This window comes from Pongo abelii, chromosome 17 (genome assembly GCF_028885655.2).
Source record: "Pongo abelii isolate AG06213 chromosome 17, NHGRI_mPonAbe1-v2.0_pri, whole genome shotgun sequence".
Lineage (NCBI taxonomy): Eukaryota > Metazoa > Chordata > Mammalia > Primates > Hominidae > Pongo > Pongo abelii.
This window is the reverse complement of record NC_072002.2, coordinates 76,088,197-76,111,176: the sequence shown is the minus strand read 5'-3', so window position 1 is coordinate 76,111,176 and position 22,980 is coordinate 76,088,197. Positions and strand designations below refer to the sequence as shown.

General features: G+C 39.5%; 1 protein-coding gene across 5 annotated transcripts in view; it reads left to right on the top strand.

Moving 5' to 3' along the window:
• The window catches only part of RNF152 (ring finger protein 152), a 945,877-nt gene that overhangs the window by 627,835 nt on the left and 295,062 nt on the right, over window positions 1-22,980 (top strand). For 3 of the 5 annotated variants that reach the window (XR_008515974.2, XR_010137599.1, XR_010137602.1), the window contains one exon: window positions 16,164-17,057. The gene's annotated coding sequence lies outside the window, so the exon portion shown is untranslated. Of the gene's footprint in view, window positions 1-16,163; window positions 17,058-22,980 lie in introns of those variants that run through there. The other 2 variants (XR_010137601.1, XR_010137600.1) reach the window with 1 other exon arrangement.

Genomic DNA, 22,980 nt, shown 5'->3' with positions numbered 1-22,980 from the left:
CAAAGTTTTTTGAAAGTGTAGAGGAGGGAGAGAGGAGTTACTTTACGTTGGTGCAATGAGGAGAGTGTCATTAAGCAAGATAGAGAGAATTCCAATTGATGATACTTGGTTTTTGGTGGATGGTACAACTGGGAGAGGAAACTACACAGGCAAAAACATGAGATTTATATTTAGGGAGTGATTAGATGGCATCCTGCTGCAGAGTACAGACAGTCATGTAGATTAGTACAGAAACCATGACCTTATGAGGATCAAAGACAGAAGTCACAGTATGGTACACAAGGTATGGCTGAACTTCATGGGTACTAGATGCAGAAAACCACCAGGAGCCAAGTGCTCCAGACTATTTTTGCCTAGTCTCTGTTCTTCTCTCTTCTCCTTTCTGCATCACCTAGTTTTTTCATCTTACTTATCATTTCTTTTCCCTTTACTGCTTCAGCTTGAGTTTGGGGTTGATGTAAACTTGACTTTATCTTATTTTTTTTTCATTATCAACACCTGATGATGTCCACTGCTCAACCTCTGGAAACTCTATATTCACATTCCCTGGAGGAATCTGCTTGGTCATTCCATCTTTTCTCATCAGGGAAGTGCATAGGCCATTGCCAGCCTACAGATTGATTTCTTTTTTTTCCATAGCTTATTGGGGTACAGGTAGTATTTGGTTACATGAGTAGGTTCTTTAGTGGTGATTTGTGAGATTTTGGTGCACCCATCACCGAGCAGTATACACTGCACCACATTTGTAGTCTTTTATCTCTCACCCCACTCCACCTCTTCCCTGCAAGTCCCCAAGGTCCATTATATCATTCTTTTGCCTTTGTGTCCTCATAGCTTAGCTCCCGCGTATCAGTGAGAAAATACAGTGTTTGGTTTTCCATTCCTGAGTTACTTCACTTAGAATAATAGTCTCCAATCTCATCCAGATTGCTGCGAATGCCATTAATTCATTCCTTTTTATGGCTGCGTAGTATTCCATCATATATATATATACCACAGTTTCTTTATCCATTCGTTGATTAATGGGCATTTGGATTGGTTCCATGATTTTGCAATTGCGAATTGTGCTGCTATAAACGTGTGTACAAGTATCTTTCTTGTATAATGACTTCTTTTCCTCTGGATAGATACCCAGTAGTGGGATTGCTGGATCAAATGGTAGTTCTACTTTTAGTTCTTTAAGGAATCTCCACACTATTTTCTATAGTGGCTGTACTAGTTTACATTCCCACCAGCATTGTAGAAGTCTTCCCAGATCACCACATCCACATCAAAATCTACTGTTTTTTGGTTTTTTGATTATAGCCATTTTTGCAGGAGTAAGTTGGTATCACATTGTGGTTTTGATTTGCATTTCCCTGATTATTAGTGATGTTGAGCATTTTTTCATATGTTTTTTGGCCATTTGTATATATTCTTCTGAGAATTGTCTGTTAATGTCCTTGGCCCACTTTTTGATGGGATTGTTTGATTTTTTCTTACTAATTTGTTTAGTTCGTTGTAGATTCTGGTATTAATCCTTTGTCAGATATATACATTGTGAAGACTTTTTCCCACTCTGTGGGTTGTCTGTTTACTCTACTGACTGTTCATTTTGCCATGCAAAAGCTCTTTAGTTTAATTAAGACCCAGCTATTTATCTTTGTTTTTGTTGCATTTACTTTTGGGTTCTTGGACATGAAATACTTGCCTAAGCCAATGTCTAGAAGGGTTGTTCCAATGTTATCTTCTAGAATTTTTATAGTTTTAGGTCCTAGATTTAGGTCCTTAATCCATCTGGAGTTGATTTTTGTATAAGGTGACAGGTGAAGATCTAGTTTAATTCTCCTACATGTGGCTAGTCAATTATCTCAGCACCATTTGTTGAAAAGCATGTTATTTCCTCACTTTATGTTTTCATTTGCTTTGTCAAGGATCAGTTAGCTGTAAGTATTTGGGTTTATTTCTGGGTTCTCTATTCTGTTCCATTGGTCTATGTGACTTTTTAAAATATACTTTAGGTTCTGTGATACCTGTGCAGAATGTGCAGGTTTGTTGTGTAGGTATACATGTGCCATGGTGGTTTGCTGCACCCATCAATACCAGTACCATGCTGTTTGGTGACTATGGCCTTATAGTATAGTTTGAAATCGGGTAGTGTGAGCCTCCAGATTGGTTCCTTTTCCTTAGTCTTGCTTTGGCTATGCGGGCTCTTTTTTGGTTTCATATTAATTTTAGAATTGTTTTTTCTAATTCTGTGAAGAATGATGGCGGTATTTTGATGGGAATTGCATTGAATTTGTAGATTGCTTTTGGCAATATGATCATTTTCATGATATTAATTCTACCCATCCGTGAACATGAGATGTGTTTCAATTTGTTTGTGTCATCTATGATTTCTTTCAGCAGTGTTCCGTAGTTTTCTTTGTAGAGGTCTTTCGCCTTCTTGGTTAGGTATATTCCTAAGTTATTATTTTTTTTTGCAGCTATTATAAAAAGGGTTGAGTTTTTTATTTCATTCTCCACTTGGTTGCCGTTGGTGTATAGAAGTGTTTGGTTTTCCATTCCTGAGTTACTTCACTTAGAATAATAATCTCCAATCTCATCCAGGTTGCTGCAAATGCCATTAATTCATTCCTTTTTATGGCTGAGTAGTATTCCATCATATTATATTATATTATATTATATTATATTATATTATATATGATTCCATCTACTGATTTGTGTACATTAATCTTGTATCCAGAAACTTTGCTGAATTCTTTTATCAGCTCTAGGAGCTTTCTGGAGGAGTCTTTAGGGTTTTAGAGGTAAACAATCATATCGTCAGCAAATAGTGACAGTTTAACTTCCTCTTTACTAATTTGGATGCCCTTTATTTCTTTCTCTTGTTTGATTGCTCTGGCTAGAACTTCTAGTGCTGTGTTGTAGAGGAGTAGTGAGAGTGGGCATCCCTGTCTTGTTCCAGTTCTCAGAGGAAATGCTTTCAACTTTTCCCCATTCAGTATTTTGTTGGCTGTGGGTTTGTCATAGATGGCTTTTATTACATTGAGGTATGTCCTTTGTATGCCAATTTTGCTGAGAGTTTTAATCATAAAACAATGTTGGATTTTGTCTAATGCTTTTTCTGCATCTATTGAGATGATCCTGTGATTTTTGTTTTTAATTCTTTTTATGTGGTGTGTCACATTTATTGACTTGCATATTTGAAACCACCCCTGCATCTCTGGCATGAAACTCACTTGAACATGGTGGATTATCTTTTTGATATGTTGTTGGATTCAGTTAGCTAGTATTTTGTTAACAATTTTAGCATCTATGTTCATCAGAGATATTGGTCTATAGTTTTCTTTTTTGGTTATGTCCTTTCCTGATTTTGGTATTAGGGTGATGTTGGCTTCATAGAATGAATTAGGAAGGGTTCCTTCTCTCTCTATCTTGTGGAATAGTGTCAAAAGGATTCATACTAATTCTTCTTTGAGTGTCTAGTAGAATTCTTCTGTGAATCTGTCTGGTCCTGGACATTTTTTGTTGGTAATTTTTTAATTACCATTTCAGTTTCGCTGCTTGTTATTGGTCTGTTCAGGGTATCTAATGCTTCCTGAGTTAAGCTAGGAGGGTTGTATTTTTCCAGGAATTTACCCATGTCTTCTAAGTTTTTTAGTTTATGTGCATAAAGGTGTTCATGTTAGCCTGGAATGATCTTTTGTATTTCAGTAGTGTCGGTTGTAATATCTCCCATTTCGTTTGTTTGGATTTCCTCTATTCTTTTCTTGGTTAATCTTGCTAGTAGTCTATCAATTTCATATATCTTTTCAAAGAACGAGCTCTTTGTTTCATTTATCTTTTGTATTTTTTTTTTTCCGTTTCAATTTCATGTAGTTCTGCTCTGATCTTGTTTATTTCTTTTCTTCTGTTGGGTTTGGGTTTGGTTTGTTTTTGTTTCTCTAGTTCCTTGAATTGTTACCTTGTAATATCAGCTTGTGCTCTCTCAGTCTCTTTGATGTAGGTGTTTAGGGCTATGAACTTTCCCCTTAGCACTGCCTTTGCTGTATCCCAGAGGTTTTGACAAGTTGTGTCATTATTGTTTTTCAGTTCGAAGAATTTTTAAATTTTCATGCCGATTTTGTTTTTGACCCAATGATCATTCAGGAGCAGGTTATTTAATTTTCATGTATTTGCATGATTTTGAAGATTCCTTTTGGAGTTTATTTCCAGTTTTATTCCACTGTGGTCTGAGAGAGTGTGTGATATAATTTCAATTGTTTAAAATTTACTGAGGCTTGTTTCATGGCCTATCATATGGTCTAACTTGGAGAAAGTTTCATGCTCTGTTGAATAGAATGTGTACTCCGCAGTTGTTGGATGAAATGTTCTATATATATCTGTTAAGTCCATTTGTTCCAAGATATAGTTTAAATCCATTTTTTCTTTGTTGACTTTGTGTCTTGCTGACCTGTCTAGTGCTGTCAGTGGAGTATTAAAATCCCCATTATTATTGTGTTGCTGTCTATCTCATTTCTTAGGTCCTTTAGCGATTGTTTTATAAATTCAGGAGCTCCAGTGTTAGGTGCATCCATGTTCAGGACTGTGATACTTCCCTGTTAGACAAGGCCTTTAACCATTATATAATGTCCCTCTTGTCTCTTAACTGCTGTTGCTTTAAAGTTTGTTTTGTCTGATGTAAGAATAGCTACTCCTGCTTGCTTTTGGTGTCCATTTGCATGAAATGCCTTTTTCCACCCCTTCACTTTAAGTTTATGTAAGTCCTTATGTGTTAGGTGAGTCTCCCGAAGGCAGCAGATAGTTGGTTGGTAAGTTCCTATCTATTCTACAGTTCTGTATCTTTTAAGTGGAGCATTTAGGCCATTTACATTCAATGTTAATGTTGAAATGTGAGGTACCATTGCATTCATTGTGCTATCTGTTGCCTGTGTACCTTGTTTTTTGTGTTTTTGCTTTTTAAATTATATTTTTGTTTTATAGGTTCTGTGTGGTTTACGCTTTAAAGAAGTTCTGTGTTTATGTGTTTCTGGGATTTGTTTCAAGATTTAGAGCTCCTTTTAGCAGTTCTTTTAGTGGTGGCTTGGTAGTGGCAAATTCCCTCAGCATTTGTTTGCCTGTATACAAAATTCTTGGCTGATAATTGTTTTGTTTGAGGAGGCTGAAGATAGGGCCCCAATTCCTTCTAGCTTATAGGGTTTCTGCTGAGAATTCTGCTGTTAATTTGATTGGTTTTCCTTTATAGGTTACCTGGTGTTTTTGTCTCACAGCTCTTAAGATTATTTCCTTCATCTTAACTTTAGATAATCTGATGACAATGTGCCTAGGTGATGATCTTTTTGCAGGTGTTCTTTGTGCTTTTTGTATGTGGATATCTAGGTCTCTAGCAAGGCCAGGGAAACTTTCCTCGATTACTCCCCCAAATATTGTAGCAGGATGAGCCACAGACAAAACTCCTCAGACATGGAGTTAAAGAAGGAAGAGGTTTATTTGGCTGGGAGCATCGGCAAGACTCCTGTCTCAAGAGCCGAGCTCCCCGAGTGAGCAATTCCTGTCCCTTTTAAGGGCTCACAACTCTAAGGGGGTCTGCGTGGGAGGGTCATGATCGATTGAGCAAGCAGGGGGTACGTGACTGGGGGCTGCGTGCACTGGTAATCTGAATGAAACAGAACAGGACAGGGATTTTCACAGTGCTTTTCCATACAATGTCTGGAGTCTATAGATAACATAACCGATTAGGTCAGGGGTCGATCTTTAACTACCAGGCCCAGGGCGCAGTGCCGGGCTGTCTGCCTTTGGATTTCATTTCTGCCTTTTAGTTTTTACTTCTTCTTTCTTTGGAGGCAAAAACTGGGCATAAGACAATATGAGGGGTGGTCTCCTCCCTTAATATGTTTTCCAAACTTTTAGATTTCTCTTATTCCTCAGGTACACTGATTATTCTTAGGTTTGGTTGTTTAACATAATCCCAGATTTCTTGGAGCTTTGTTCATATTTTCTTAGTCTTTTTTCTTAGTTTTTGTGTATTGGGTTAATTTGAAGACTTTGTCTTTGAGCTCTGAATTTCTTTCTTCTATTTGTTCAATTCTATTGTTGAGACTTTCCAGAGCATTTTGCATTTGTATAAGTGTGTTCAATGGTTCCTGAAGTTTTGATTATTTTTTCTTTATGCTATCTATTTCCTTGAATATTTCTCCCTTCACTTCTTGAATCGTTTTTTGGATTTCCTTGCACTGGGCTTTACATTTCTCTGGTGCCTCCCTGATTAGCTTAATAACTAATCTCTTGAATTCTTTTTCACGTAAATCAGGGATTGCTTCTTGGTTTAGATCCATTTCTGGTGAGCTAGTGTGATTTTTTTAGGGGGTGTTAAAGAGCCTTGTTTTGTCACGTTACCAGAGTTCGTCTTCTGGTTCCTTCTCATTTGGGTAGGCTCTGTCAGAGGGAAGGTCTAGGGCTGAAGGCTGTTCTTCAGATTCTTTTGTACCACAGAGTGTTCCCTTGATGTAATACCCTCTCTCTTTTCCTATGGATGTGGCTTCCTGTGAGCCAAGCTGCAGTGATTATTATCTCTCTTCTGGGTGTTGCCACCCAGAAAGTCTACCTGGCCCTGGGCTGGTACTGGGGCTTGTCTGCACAGCATTCTGTGATGTGAACCATCTATGTCTCTCAGCCATGGATACCAGCACCTGTTCTGGTGGAGGTGGCCAGGGGTGAAATGGACTCTTTGAGTGTTCTTAGCTTTGGTGGTTTAATGTTTTATTTTTGTTTGCTTGGCCTCCTGCCAGGAGGTGGCACTTTCCAGAGAGCATCAGCTGTGGTAGTATGGAGAGGAACTGGTGGTGGGTGGGGCCCTAGAACTTCCAAGATTATATGCCCTTTGTCTTCAGCTACCGAGGTGGGTAGGGAAGACCCATCAGGTTGGGGCAGGGTTCAGTGTGTCTGAGCTCAGACTCTCCTTGGGTGGGTCTTGCTGAAGCTACTGTGGGGGATGGGGGAGAGGTTCCCAGGTCAATGGAGTTGTGTACCTAGGAGGGTTATGGCTGCTTCTGCTGAGTCATGCAGGTTGTCAGGGAAGTGGGGGAAAGCCGGCAGTTACAGGCCTCATCCAGCTCCCACACAATCCAAAGGGGTGGTCTCACTCAAACCATGCCCCCCATTAGCCCCAAGTCTGTTTCCAGGCAGTGGGTGAGCAGGGCTTGAGAACTTGCCCCAGGCTACCCACCTCCCAGCTGCAAAATAAAAGGGCTTTGGTTTCTCTCCCTTCCGTGGAGTCTGCATGCAGGATTCGCACCCTCCTCAGAGTTCTGGCTGGGAGGCTTCTCACCCGGTTCAAACTGTTACAAAGTTCAGCTGGAGACCTCCTTCTCTCTGTGGCAATTTCCCCATGCCTCTGGCCACCCTCTCGAAGGATCCCTGTGGTGTCAGCAGGAATGGCCCGCTTGGGGACCCAGTGAGCTCCCAGGGCCTTTCCCGCTGCTTCCTCTACCTCTATATTTCACTCTGCTCTCTAAATTGACTCAGCTTCAGGCAAGGTTGAAAACTTCTGCAAACTAGACCTTCAGTTTCCCCAGTAGGGGTGTGTGTTTTGGAGCAGAGGACTCTCTTTGCCACTTCTGTAGTTTGGGCACTCAGTATTTGGGGTGTCTCCTAGGTCCTACAGGAGCAGTCCTTTTCCTTCAGAGGGTCTGTGGGCCCTCTCGGGATTCCTGATTTGTTCTTGCAGTCATTCTGGAGCTAAAATTCACTATGGGAGCCTCTGTACGCTGCTCTGTCCATTTGAGTTGGAGCTGCAATCTAGTCCTGCCTCGTCTCTGCCATGATGATCCAAAGACAGCTTGATTTCTTTGGGTCAGATCTGATCAGTTGTCACTAGAGGTGTCAGTATCATGTGATATAAAATATAACCTCCTAAGTATCAAGAGTGGTTTCCCCTAGAACTGAAGTGGGCATGACAAGATGCCAAGGCTTGCTCTGGTAGTATACTTGGGAAAGTTATTAGGGCTGGAGATAGTCATTTGAATAAATCACAGAGTGATGTCACTGGAAGTCATGAGAATGAATGGTATCTCTGAAAAAATAAAAAAGAAGTACGGATAACATTTTGAGAATAGCCACATTTGATGAGTGACAAGACACATGGGTTTGAGTGTACAAGCTAAAGTAATGTTACAAATTCATCTACCATCCCTGCACAGTGGATGGAGAGGACACAGGGAAGCTCTAACTACCTCTGCAACTGCATGGCAGGGAGAGAAAACACAACTGGACATGCTGGTGAGTTTCAACCAATAAGGAGGGAAGAAGCCAGCAGATATACTTCTCGTCCTTCTTCCCCATCAAAGACTATTTTAAGAAATAGCAGTTTTCTAGGCTCTATGGAGACAACCTGTGAGATCAGGCTACCAGCTATGTTTGTTGTAAAGTTGTGGCCTATTTAGAAACATACCTTCATGTTTTTGCTCTCACTCATTTCCCCCATCACTTCTCCTTTTCCCTAATTCTTGTTTCCTGGGGTTCCTCTGCCTCTCAAAGCATTAGCTAATAAGTTTTACTTAGGGCTTAGTTTTCAAGGGAGCCTGGGATAAAACACCTTCATTAAATATACTAACCATTGCTCACAGCACACTGGGCATCTACAGCCAATCAGTTAAAGTCAAGTCTGGTGGTTCTCAAAGAGTGATCCCTGGACCAGCACCTGCAGAATCAGCATCACTTGGGGATTTGTTAGAAATGCATATTCTCAGGCCTCACCCTATACCTACCAAATTAGGAATGCTGGCTGACTTTGATGCACACTAATTAATGCATGAAATCCATTGATCTAGTCCAAGTGTTGTCCAACTCATATTTATGGGCTAGCTGCTTATTTTTTATAACAAAATGGTTTATTGGAATGCAACCACATCCATTCGTTTACTTAGAGCCTATGGCTGCTTTTATGTCACAAGGTAGAGTTGAGTGGTTGACAGAATAAAGGATTTGTGATATGGCTCTTTAAGAAAACATTTGCCAACTCCTACTCTAGTGCAACCCTGCACTTCTGCTCCCCACAGGTGAGTCACATTATTACCAAGAGTAAGTGGTTTTCTTACCCAAACCTGTGTGTACCAGTTACTCTTGTTATTGCTATCATTTAACCTAATTGAAACTACCTCAACCAATGCCCTATGAATTCAATAAAGAAATAGGGATTTTGGATTTTATTTTTATGGAAACTAAGTTGAGTGTTTTGAAGATACTTGAGGTGAGTAACTAAAATGTATTGCTGTAAAACTAGGTGTGTACTATAATTTTATATATTTTATATAGCTATAAAATACTAGAAGGAAATAATAGAAGTCAAGAAATGGGCCAGGCATGGTGGCTTACGCCTGTAATCCCAGCACTCTGGGAGGCCAAGGCGGGTGGATCACTTGAGGTCAGGAGATTGAGACCAGCCTGGCCAACATGGTGACACCCCGTCTCTACTAAAAATACAAAAATTAGCCAGGCATGGCAGTGCGTGCCTGTAATCCCATCTACTTGGAAGGCTGAGGCAGGAGAATCACTGAACCCAGCAGGCAGAGGTTGCAGTGAGCTGAGATTGTGCCACAGCACTCCAGCCTGGGCAACAGAGTAAGACTTGGTCTCAAAAACAAAAAATTAAAAAAAAAAAAGAAAGGATTTGCATTCATTTTGTATTTAGGTTCTGACTCCACTTTAAAGAAACTCAAACTGGGAATTGCAGGGAATACATTAGGACTGTAGCTTGGGAAAGAATGGTCTTTTAGAATAATCGGAAGAAGCATACTAAGATAAAAGATAGCCCCATAAAGACTGGTGAATAAGTAAATGTTATCCCCATTGAAGTTAAAGAGAGATGTGGATTGTTTCCGTTGTTTTTGTGATTTCAGCTTTAAATAATCTTCTTGATTAGCTGGTCAGGATGCTGACTGAGGCTCGTAAAAGGGCATGTTTTAGGTATATGAAAGTAGATGTCCCTGTGTCATGCCCGAATGTACCTACAGGTGTATTAGGGTCTGTATGTCATCAGGATATATAGAAATTTCTCAAATGTATTTTTTTAACCTATGCATCAGAATCACCTTAATAAAATGGAGAAGCTTGGAGAGATTCCAAGGAATCTTAATTTTAATAGCCCCCATGTGATTTTTATATATGCAGAAGAATCAGTAGTACAGAATAATCACCTATTTAATTATTTACATTCAAGTCATTAACTAAAATGCAACCCAGCTCAAGGGATTATATAAAATCAGTTAATGCTTTTCCTAATGTCTTCCATTAAAATATGTTATTGCATATTTACAGCCATCTTTAAATTCCTTCCATACGAAATGATAGATAAATAGGTAGATAAGTTTTAGACTTGCTCCTATTTACTATATGAAAGCTTCCATCAGACAGCAATCAGGTTTTTTTAGCAGTTAGCGGAGTCCCAGAGTTGAACCATCAAAATCTCAAAGCTGTAAATGTATAAAGTATAAAATCAAGTATGGATGTATATGTGAATGTACATATGAATATATAATAGAATGTTAACTTTTAAATCTTGTCCAAGACACTGAAATAGAATAGATGTGAAATTTAAAAGCAAGATGCCAAACTCCAAGAGGAAATTTCAACGTCAGTGACTGAGAACTGGTGAGATGGCTCAGAAATTCACAAAAGACAGAGCTGCCTTCCTGCATGGACCCCATTGGAGAGTCTGGCTGCTTTCCTGTATTGCAGGTGGAGAGCTGGGAGGGACCTCTTGAAAAGCCCAGTTTCCTGGAGCTGGGGACATGGAGTCTAGGGCCTGATTTCACTTTGTGAAAGCTAAAACAGCATGGCCTGTGGTGGGAGGACCAGGGGGGAAGAGAATGAGAGCAGAGGAGAAAGGGAGGCGTGGGCAGGGTGGGGTGGGGAGACAGAAAGGAGAGCAGAGACCTAGGGTTAACTCCCTTTTGCTATGGGAGTGTTCCCTCAAGACCCCATCTTGGCCCCTTCTGGGAGGAGAGTGACCTTCGTGAAGCCTTAGCAGGTCCTGGCAGGGAGGACTGTCAGGCAGGGGACTCCAGTGAGAGCCTGTTACTGCAGTGGACAGACACCAGGAGAAGGGAGCCTCGGTCAGAGTGTTACTGGTGGAAAATATCCAAGTTATCCCAAGTTACCTGCAGCCTATCCAAAGAAACTTTAGAAAAGAAAAAATAAGGCATACTTTAATTGCATTCATCCTGTGTCTGGTCAGCATGACAATCAAACATGTATGTGGATGCTGGTCCCCAAGCACAGTGGCGAAATAAAGACATTCACAAAGCAGCTTAAATACTAACTCCCTCAAAATTTGGAGGGCAGGTTTCGGAGGCATTTGGCCATGATGCTGTCACCTAAGTATTTTTACCAAATCACGCGAAGAAAAACCTGAGGAAAAAGCTTCTCTGTAGAAATTGTGCTGTGAAACTGTCTTTATGATCACCTTGGAGGGCAGATGCAATCAATTCCCTGCCTGAGATGGTCTTTAACTAAAGGTCAAACAAATTTTCCTACATGCCCCAGGGAGAAATATTTAAAAACCCAAATAATTGCCCCGTGATGTCACAGGTATTATTTTTAGCGTTTATGAGCTTACTTCATTTTCCTGAACTCAACACTATATGAATTGCTATTTTATATAATGTCGCATGCTGTGATATTATGTTTTACTGTAATCCAAGTATTCAAATCACATTAAAATAGTCATGCACCTACAAGTCATGTTAATTGCCTCTGCTGCGTATTTCCTGTTTCTTGCTCCAGATTTAGTTTCTACCATTTTTTGCTCAGCTCTGAGGGTATGTCTCAATGGGTTCCTTTGTTTTCTGGCTTTCGGGTACAGGAGGTCACAGTTAAATCTGCGTAAGGTAACAGCATTTTCCTCAGCCTTTTTCCTAAGGAGGTACCCAGGCAGGCTGCTCCCTGACTTAGGGAACCTGTTCCTGACTGGGCCTCTCCTCATAGCCCACAGATGATCACTGCAGCCTGCTTTAATGGGATTCACTGTTATTCCTGTGCCTCTCACACAGGTGTATGCATTTACTCAACTTTCCTCAAATGACCCAAACTGAGAGTCCCATCTGTTTCTTGCCAAGCCCGTAACCGATGATTTGCCTGTTCTGTTAGTCATTTTGCATGTACTATAATGGATATTTAAGGTATAATTTTTATAAAAAGAAAAGGATCATAAGAATTGTTGGGTTTACTTTCCTGTTATTCTTTGCTAGTTTTCATATTATGATTTGAGAAGATCTGTTCCTTACTTGATCCCAGATTTCTGCTATTTTCTCCCAACTTAAGCTTGAATTGGGGCAAAAACTCTAAATGCTACAGGGATAACTTGGGAGAGGCGAGGAGATGAGGAGAACGATGGGTGAGGCTTGGGACCCTCTGCCCCAGCTTCCTCCAGAACCGCTCCCTTTTTGTTTGGCTCTTGGCTGAGCTTCTTTGTAAGAATAAATTTGTAAGTTTGATAAAATAATTCTACTGTTAAAAATGTGTGAAAATCAGTAGTAGGTTAAGGCATGAAATATTCTCTTTGAAGTGTAAATCAGTCATCTGAAAGGGCTAGTACCTTATTGGCCATTACCAATTAATCAGAATCATTCTCAAATGGGGCTTAGCAGAGCAGTGCTGACAGTTCAGTTGAAGGCCTTGGTCTTTGTAGAGACTCAAGAAGGTGACATGGTCATACTCAGGAGAAAAGCTGCAAAGATGAGGGATGGATTCTCTGTATGAAGATGAAAAGATTTATTTATTTATTTATTTATTTATTATTTGAGATGGAATCTTGCTCTGTCACCCAGGCTGGAGTGCAGTGGCACAATCTCAGTTCACTGCAACCTCCGCCTCTCGGGTTCATGTGATTCTCCCACCTCAGCCTCCTGAATAGCTGGGATTACAGGTGTGCACCACTACGCCTGGCTAATTTTTGTATTTTTTTTTTTTTTTTTAGTAGACATAGGGTTTCGCCATGTTGATCAGGCTGATCTCAAATTCCTGACCTCAAGTGAGCCACCCACCTCGGCCTCCCAAAGTGCTGGGATTACAGGCATGAAACACTGCGCCTGGCTGAAACAAAGATTTTATACCCATTTTTTTCTGACTTTGAGTCTGGCCAGCCTGTCTGAAGACAATGAGTTGTGTCACCACATCTCACGCAGAAAAAATGTTTGATGCCTGGTGCTTGGCAGTTTGTTATGAAGAAAGAGATTGTGCTGAAAGAGCTTGTTATTATCTGGGGCTGCCCCTTAGTTGTTCATGTCTGAGATCTGGGAATGATCCCTTAGGCATCCTTCTCCCTTGGTCCACACACCCCATTTGTCACCAGGCTTATGGATACTCCTTTTGAATATCTCTTAATAAATACTGCTGCTTCTCTTCACATTATTTCTTCTGCCTTGGGCACTCTTCTTTCTATTTGTCTCTTGGCTCAACACTTCAGGAACTAGCTTTAAGGTTACATCTTCAGAGACGTCTTCCTTAACTTTCTAATCTGAACAAGTTCCCCATTATGCTCTTTTACCGTATTCTTTAGTTTTTCTTCATAGCTCTTGACATGATTTTAATTATAATTTTGTTTTGGTGGCTACAGGTTTAGTTTGTGACTCTCTTGATAGTTTCACCTTAGGAAGTGTGACTGTCCTGGTCGTCCTTGTGTCCTTGGCACTTAGAATAGTGCTTGTATGTAGAAGGGACTCAGGACGTTCTTTTTTTTTTTTGAGACAGAGTCTCCCTCTGTCGCCCAGGCTGGAGTGCAGTGGCACGATCTTGGCTCACTGCAACCTCTGCCTCCCGTGTTCAAGCAATTCTCCTGCCTCGGCCTCCCAAGTAGCTGGGGTAACACGTGCCCGCCACCATGCCCAGCTAATTTTTTTGTATTTTTAGTAGACACAGGGATTCACCATGTTGACCAGGCTGGTCTTGAACTCCTGACCTCAGGTGATCTGCCCGCCTTGGCCTCCCAAAGTGCTGGGATTATAGGTGTGAGCCACTGCGCCCAGCCTCAGGACAATAAAAATGTCTTAATAAAAATAAGTGGATAGATTAATCTTGACCCGTCTCCTCTCAATGCAAACACCGAGATTTGCTCCCAGATTTGTTGGATCTCTCTTCTATTTCTCTCAGATACCTCTCCTTCCTGACATCTCTACCGCCATTACTCTATGCTCCATCATCTCTCACCTGGACAACTGCAACTGATTTTACACCAGACTCCCTGATTCTACGTTCTCTACACCACAGCTAAGGTGCCGTTTTTCTGTTGCTTAAAACCCCTTAAAGCTCACATTGCCCTTAGTAGGAAGCCTAAACTCTTTAACAGGCTGAAGACCTTTCTGGATTTGACACCTGTTTATCAGTCACATATTCGGGTTTCTCTTCTCCAGACATATTGGACTGATTGGACTGTCTTCTAGATCTTTGGCTGCTTTTTTTTTTTTTTTTTTTTTTTTCACTTTCTGAATGTGTGCACAGGCTATTTTTCAAAGCCTGAAATCTTTCTTCCTTCACTTCCTCTCTCTCTCTCTTCCCACCTTCATTTTCCTGGTTGATCCTCACTCTTCCTGCACACTTTTCTTAGATGTCACTTATTTGGGAAACCTTCTTTGGCCCCAGGCCCTATGCCTGGGCTTTGCTGTCCCCTCTTTGGCTCTGAGTTCCCTATCTCAGCGCTTTTACCCTGTCTTCATTTACCTGTCGTCTGGTTTCTGTCTGTCACTGGATAGTAAACTCTTGGAGAACAGGAACCATGTTGGCGTTATGCACATGGAACACTTCCAAGTGCTGAGTACACAGGAAGGTCCTAATCAATGCTTGTTGAATGAATGAATGAATGATTTTGGTGAGCATGGGCTAGGGTTTATTTAGAGATAATAAATTTATTTAGAGATAATAAAAGCAGAAAAGTTGTGACTGCTGTTGAAATATTTCTTTTTTTCTCTCCACATTTTTCCTTCCTACCTTTTCGGGCAGGTATCAATACCTTGTAGTTTCTTACCTCAGGAAAAGCTTAAAGTGAGTGAACAGAAAGCAGAGACTGCTTGAAACTTAAGGCTCTTCTTATTTTTCTAGATGCCAAAGCTCTTTGAAGAAATGATGCCACATATCTCTAAGAAGGAGGATTGAGAGGGGTATTCTTTGTAGGGTAGTAAGAGAGGAAGAGAGAGATTTTTCCAAAGTGGATAAATGGTAGACATCTGTGAGTTCTAAGAGCAGGAGTCACTTCTTGACAAAGCCGGGAGGAAATGGCAAGACATGAGATGAAGAAACTGCATAGTATATCCAGGGAGTGGAACTGCTGGAATTCTAATCTCCAAAGACATTGGATACACTCTTGTGGGACCTCATATTTAGGGATTATGTAGAAAGCAATTTATATATATATATATAAATATATATGATATATAGTTACATTTAACTATGTATACTTAACTAAATATATATTATGTATTATATGATATATATATACTTGACTATATATGATATATACTTTTATAGTATATAAAGACATAATATATACATATAAATGAAATAGAAACTTAAAAAAAAACTCTTTTAGGATTTAGTATTTTGGTATCCAGGCACATCTGGACTGAAAAGCCATCCAGGTTTCTGGGTATGTTTTTAGTAGGTAACAGAACCTTCTTGGCGTTGTTGTTGTTGTTGTCATTGTTTGTTTGTTTTGGTCATGAGCATCTCTGATACAATAGGTTTGCCCCATTTTCCAGAAGGAGAAATTAAGGACTGGAACAGTTAGCATATAAAGGAAAAGCCAGAATGGGCAACTCTAAGGGCAACTGGAAATACAAACATCTCAGGCTTTTGTTAGTTGTTTTATAGTTGTGTAATTGTTGTTTGCTTTCACATAGTTAGACACATTTGGCCTACCAGTAGTTCACTCATTTATTCATAAACATTTGTTTTAGGTCTATTAGTGCTGGCCTAGACACTGGGGATTCATGGCTGAATAGAGGGGGGATGTAGCACATTTGAGACCAGGAATACATAGTTTAGTTTCAAACCTTGTTTTTAGAATGGAATTTCTTGTATTCCCTTTCTAAAGAGGCTTCTTTCAACCACAGTGAATGCAGCAAAGTTGGGGATGTTTGGCAATGCTTTTTGGTGACATATTTACATCAGGATTGTTCTTTTTTTTTCCATAGTGACATCCATGATTGATATCAAGAGAGCAAACTATTCTAAGCTGTGAGTACTCTCCTGATTCCCTTCTCCGCTCTGACAGGAGTAAGTATTGCATGCCTCAATCATTATCCTTCTTCCTTAAATTATCTCTACTGTGCTAAAGAAAGTGATGAACCATATATATTTAATCTTCCAGTTACTGGGATGGAGTCAAAGATTGATAACATTTACATTATTGAGGATGAATCACCCTTCTGATATCTGATAGCATTTATTTCTTTGAAAAATGGATGAAAATGATCTACAAAGGCATAGTGAATGTTTTGGGTATGGAAGCTTCTGGACTTTGAACAGGCTAGTTTTAAAGCATATTCAAAGTATCCTCTGACACTAATTTTGTACAAAATCTGCAAGCCAAACCACTTGATCCTGTGGCATAGGTTTCAAGACAAGAGCTCAGTTAGGTTTTACTTAAATGTCTTCAATATCTGTAGAAATTAGTTACTTACTATATGATTAAAAAACTGGGATGCTAAACAATGGAACAAGAACATTCCTTAAAATTTTTTAAACGGAACTGACTTTGACCTCAACTGGAAATTTTTGGCTTGATTAGAAGCTTTGCCCTCAATGTCAGGTCAAACCCTGAAGGTACTTGTTTTGGACTTTGTTGAGACCATCAAGTTTTTTGTTCTTTTTACTTTGTTCCTCTCCAAATACATGCCATCAGGTAAAAACTAAATCAAAGCCATAAAACCACCACCATGACAAAAATCAAGACTAGGCTCTTCCTAGGGTACCATTATTCTGGAAATGAGAATACAGATGCTTCTTGACTTATGGTGAGGTTATGTCCTGATAAACCCATTGTAAATTAAAAATATCCTAAGGCAAAAATGCATTTAATACGCCTATCCTACCGTAGCCTATCATAGGCTAAGCTATGACAGCTAAGCTATAATAGCTATGATAGGCTACAGTAGGATAGGTGTATTAAATGCATTTTTGCCTTAGGTTTTTTTTTTTTTTTTTTTTTGAGACAGAGTCTCACTCTGTCGCCCAGGCTGGAGTGCAGTGGCGTGATCTCGGCTCACTGCAAGCTCCACCTCCTGAGTTCACTCCATTCTCCTGCCTCAGCCTCCCGAGTAGCTGGGACTACAGGCGCCCACCACCACACCCAGCTAATTTTTTTTATTTTTTGTAGAGACAGGATTTCACCGTGTTAGCCAGGATGGTCTCGATCTCCTGACCTAGTGATCCGCCCGTCTCGGCCTCCCAAAGTGCTGGGATTACAGGTGTGAGCCACCGCGCCTGGCCACCTTAGGATATTTTAAATTTACAGTGGGTTTGTTGAATATTGAATACTGGACATTACGTTGGAACTGCGACAGTTTTGCACTACTGTAAAGTCAAAAAATTGTAAGTCGAACCATTGTAAGCTGGGGACTATCTGTGTTACGTGCTGTATAACATATATATTGAACAGCATCAATATTGCCTTTAACTAGACAGAACATCAGAATGTTTGCTGACTAGGTTTATTTTATTTCTTATTAACTCCTTTTAAAAATAGTCTTAATGGTCAAAACATAGATATGTTGATATTATTTATGCCTGCTTATTTCTTACCTCTTATAGTAGCACCCGTCTGCTGCGATGGAAAACTGTAATTACTGGTAGCATCAGTGTCAGATGAAAATAACTCAGTGCCCTATTCTTATTTATGAATCACAATAATAATATAATTTAAAATATTTCTTTTCTTCTAGAGGAAAAATAACTTACTATAACATTAAGCCTAAAAGCACTGCTCTCAATCTAGGAGCATTGATTCATTGCCTTCCTTTTTTTAATTTTGTCAAGCCTAAACTACTGTAATTCTCCTTAACTGGTCTTCCCACTGGGCAAATTTAACCTCCGAAAGGTATAAAGCTCTGCAGCTCATCTTTCCATTTGGAAACTAGCTAAATTTGCATATATTTTCTTCATGGAAAGATTTACCTTGCCTTGTAGGAAAGCTTCATGGTGATTTGAAACTGTTATCACTCAGTCTTTAGAGCATTCTGAGGTCTGGCTTCTACCTTGAGGACATGCAGATAGTACATACCCTACAGCTGCCACACCAAGAACCTCTCAAAGACTCTTAGTATTAATCAGATAGGTTTTAGTGTTAAAACTTTGCATTTGCTGTCCTGACACTTGGAATATTTATATTTTAACCAGGGAATATTTGCCAGTCTGTTTTTAAGTTTCAAACCAATATAAAAGACACTTTTTATTTGTATTTAGCGTTGAGAATGCTACTTAAAAGAATCCTAATTAGGTTTTTTGTTGTTGTTGTTGTTGTTGGAGACTCTATGGAAATAAATATGCGCTAGAGTTAAGAAATAGTGTGCCAAGCTGGGGCCTAGATTAAATTTGTGTGGGCTCATGAGGTTGATATTCCAAATGCTACCTGAGCCGGAGTTACAGCATTTGGTGAGTATGCTGAAGGATTTGGGATGAAAATGGAATAAGTGTTCGTGAAGAACGCCAGAAGAAAAACACCAGTAGCTCCGTTTAGTTCAAGATAAGAAGTATGTTATAAACATTCGTAAAGAAAAATTCCCCACTTTGCTTGGAATTTATCTCTGATCGCCTGGATTGTAAACCACATCTAGAGACATAAATTAATAATCATATGTATCATTCATCCTTCACATATAGCTTGGATGTTGCCTTGTCAGGGAAACGTTGGTGAATCTAAACCCCTTTCTCCTCTGCTCCCACAAAACCCCTCAGCTCACACTTCTTTTGTAATACCTCTTATAGCACTTTGCAAATTATGCTGAGCTCACCTCTTCAACTACTTGTCTCCATTACTGGAATGTGAATATTTTAGGGATAATGATCCAGTCTCATTGATCTCATGTCTAAGGCCCAATAACTCCTCTCACGGTTCAAAACATATTTATTCAATTAATAAATACACACATAAACTTGAAGGGTTACGACTTTTGGAACAGAATTAAGAGTCAATGCTACCCGTGAGATGAAGAGGAAAATGGTTCTAAGGCTAGTGTACACTCACTGGGAGACAGCAGGGAGGCTGGGAGATAATCAGATCCTACGATTTATATTCCTTCCAGAGAGACAGTACCAATTTGGGTCATGACTACTGGCAGGCTCAGGTGGAAGCTGATAACGACTCATTGCCCAGAAGCTCCTAGGTTTGTTTTGCCTTTTTTTTTTTTTTTTCCCAGCTGTCAAAGGTCCTTCTGGCTTCATTCAGCACCTGGAGTTGATTACTGACTCCTCTTTATGAAGGTTGCCCCACAGAGGTTCTGTGGCTGTACCCTTCTAGGAAGGGTGGCCTTATGTCATCGAAAGACTCCCAGCTGTGCTACACAGGCTCAACATGATCTACTAAACAGCTTACTTCTCTGAATCTATTTCCTCATCAATGAAATGGGCTTGATAAACCTAATCCAAGGCATCCTCAAGAGTTAAGTGAGATCGGATATGAATCATATCCATTATGATGCCCTGCACATTGGCATGTCTCCAACAAAAGCTGGTTTCCCACATGCTGTGTCTTCTCTCACATGCTGACTACCAGAGGGAGGCATAGCATTTCTCTGCTGGATTTGTGTGTATTTCAGGAAATAAGGGCTCCCTAAAGGGAAGCCTCCTTCCTCAGGGTGACTGCAGTGACATGGATGGATTTCTCTTTATCTGGGCCCCTTCTTCTGAACCCTGTGTCTCTGCAAATTGGGTTCAGGGGACCGGTGACCAGCTTCATGAGGCACATATGTGTGGGTAAGCATAGTCCTGCATTATGATGATGGCCTTTGAATCCAGGTGGCAGTGCTGGGCTTGGGATTCAGGAAGAAGCAGATGGGTGAAGGCACCATAGGAGCAGTGCTCCATATGCAGTTCTGCTGAGCAGAGGAGGAACAATGGATACATGTAGAGGCTTGGAATGATTTGCTGCCAGTAGGCTGGTGAGCAGATTACATACATGTTTAAACAGCCAATGGCCTGGTCCCAAATGCTTGGAATTCTGAGTAGCCTAGATGCTAAGTAGAAGGCCACGTTTATCCTTTCATGTTCACTGACTTTCCATGAAGTCTGTGGCTGATTTTCTGGGGATCAAAGAAGGCTTTGACTTCTTGAATAAATTGTAGCAAGTCTGTCTGACAGGTGGATTAAGACATGCTGTAGAAACAAGCAATGAAGGGGATTCCAGGAAGCCAGTCCAAGAAGGAATATCTGGTGGTAGTACCTAGTGGGTATCTAGTTAGGAGGGCAAAACCGTGCAGAAGAAAATATGACTCCACGTGTCTGCTGCTTCTTTTCCATGCTACCAAGTCTAAACCAGTTTCTTTAAGATAATAAATGCTAACTAAACATTTAATGATTGAAGCAATGAGTTAATGCCAGAAGAAACAAAGCAAGAGGATCAGGAAAAAGTTAAGAATGAACTAGAAGGACTGATCAGCAATAAAGCTCTCTTGTGCAGGAGGCCTGAGGGGACAAAAGGGTGTTATGGACCAAACCAAAGGAAGGCACTCAGACCTAGAGGAACAAGTCAGAGGCTCAATGACTAAAACCGGGGTAAAAGACTGAATCTTACATGTAAATAACATATTGGGCATGATCATAGTTAGCGGGGCCTGAGAACAACCTCAGAATAGATTCAGAATTGAGTCATTTCTTACTTGGTTCTCACTAAATATTAGGCAATAATGTTGTATACATTTAAAATAAAGTCAATGATTTTATATGCAAAGCAGTTTCTATTCTAAGTTTTAAAGTCAGATGCACTAAAGTAGAACTTTTTTTTTTTTGGATTTAAAATAGCATGTAAAGTAGCTCTTGATTACAAAGGGCTGTTCTGAGGGCATGATGTGTATTCACTCACTTAATCTTCGCAACTTTACACAACAGTTTCCGTTATTATCCCATGTTACAGATGAGAAAACTGAGGCCAAGAGAGTTTAAATAACATTTTAAAGATAAGTGACTAAGATGAGGTTAAATCTATGAAGATGGGCTGCTTAATCCACCCTTGTGACCACTACACTAAACTGAACTTTCCGTGAAGAACTATTGCAGCACCGTCCTTGAAATGAGAAGCTCATGATCATTCTTTCGAAATTTAATTCCACTGTTGGTAACTTCTAAATGAAGCAAATAAGTGGACAACTGTTTATTTTGTTTGTCTGTTAGACACAAGTAATAAGTGATTACCATCTGTTAGGAAAAGACATTTTAAAGTCAACAGACTCAGGGATATATTGAATTCATGAACCCATAACATTTATATTTGACTTGTTTCATAAGGGAACTAATAAAAAATAACTCCATCAGTTGCCCTCTCTATTGCCAGTAATGTTAAACCTTTACAACATTTTTTGAAGAATCAATTTTGGAAACTAGGGAATTTTACCAAGCTTTAATTATTTTTGCATTTTAAAACAGAAAAAAATTACATGGATAGATAAACTATCTTAAGGACAAAAGACATTTATACCAATTTAGTCTTTTGCAGTCATTTATTTTAGAATTATCAGTAACATTTATCTTCAATAACTTATTTGAGGTGATATTAGATTCTAAAAGTATTTTTAGAAGAATTTTATAGTAGTCAAATGTGAATTATCCACCTTTTTTGAATATTAAATATTATAAAATAAGCAATTTTACAAAGCAGAGATAATTTCTGATAGTCTAAAGTTTTAAGTAAAATTGTTGTCATTTATTAAGTTTAGTTTATTAATTTTCATTATTTTTAGTGACTATAAAAGTAAATCATTGCATTTTAGATTTTTACATAAAATTCTGGTATGAAATTAATTTTAATGAAAACATTTCCTAATTATGATTTTATTCCTGCAATGACCTTATTTCTACATTTGAATATTACACCAAGCAAATATCATCTGAAAAGGGAAGGAGTTAGCCATTGGATTTATTACTTTGATAACACAGGAACATGGAAACCATTTAGGGATAATATTTTCCCACATATAATAATTGTGGTAACTGGTTGATGACTAGACCATAATAGTGTTGGACTGAAAATCTAGACTTAAGTCATTTTAGGCTCCTGTAAAATTTGTAGTAATTAGGAGAAATTGAAGTGCAAGGAGAAGAAGTGTCACCTCACAAATCACCCCTTTATGACAGTAGGTTGGGACCTGCTTTGCATACCAAGTAACTTTGTGTACTTTCATTTTCCCACAAAGTTATATACGATGAGACATTACTCCCTGTGAAAAAGATTCCTAACGGGAACTTTCGGTATAATTCATGCAGACTCATCTCTGGGCTGAATTCATCTGCTCACAGATAGTGAATGATGGATTTTTTTTCAGGTGTTAAGAAGGGTTTTGTATTAGGACAAATTCTCATCAATAGAGGTGTCTCTAGGAATAGTGTAGTTATAATAAAGTGATTGATACAAGATCTAACGCACACACAGATCTGTGAAATTTAACTTTCTGTTCCTCCTTCTCCTCCCACCCCATTCTCCCTTTAATTGCATTGATTACTTTGGGATGTACAGGGTAGCTTTGACCTTCTTCAGCAATACAAGTTGTAAAATATCTATTTTCTATCTTGGAGAGGCACTGCTTCATGTAGCCTGGAGTGAACTAAAGCTTGGGTTCAAATCAAAGGAGCCTCTGGCAGCTAAGATGCAGACTCTCCCTTTCAGCCTGCAGTATTTTCTGAGTGTCCATTGGAACCTCAGTGTTGTAGAGAGTTGTGACAAGACTCAAGGCCATTGGTGGATTTTTACTGTTTGATTACTTACAACTACAATGATTTATAAAGTGCTGTTTAAAGATTGAA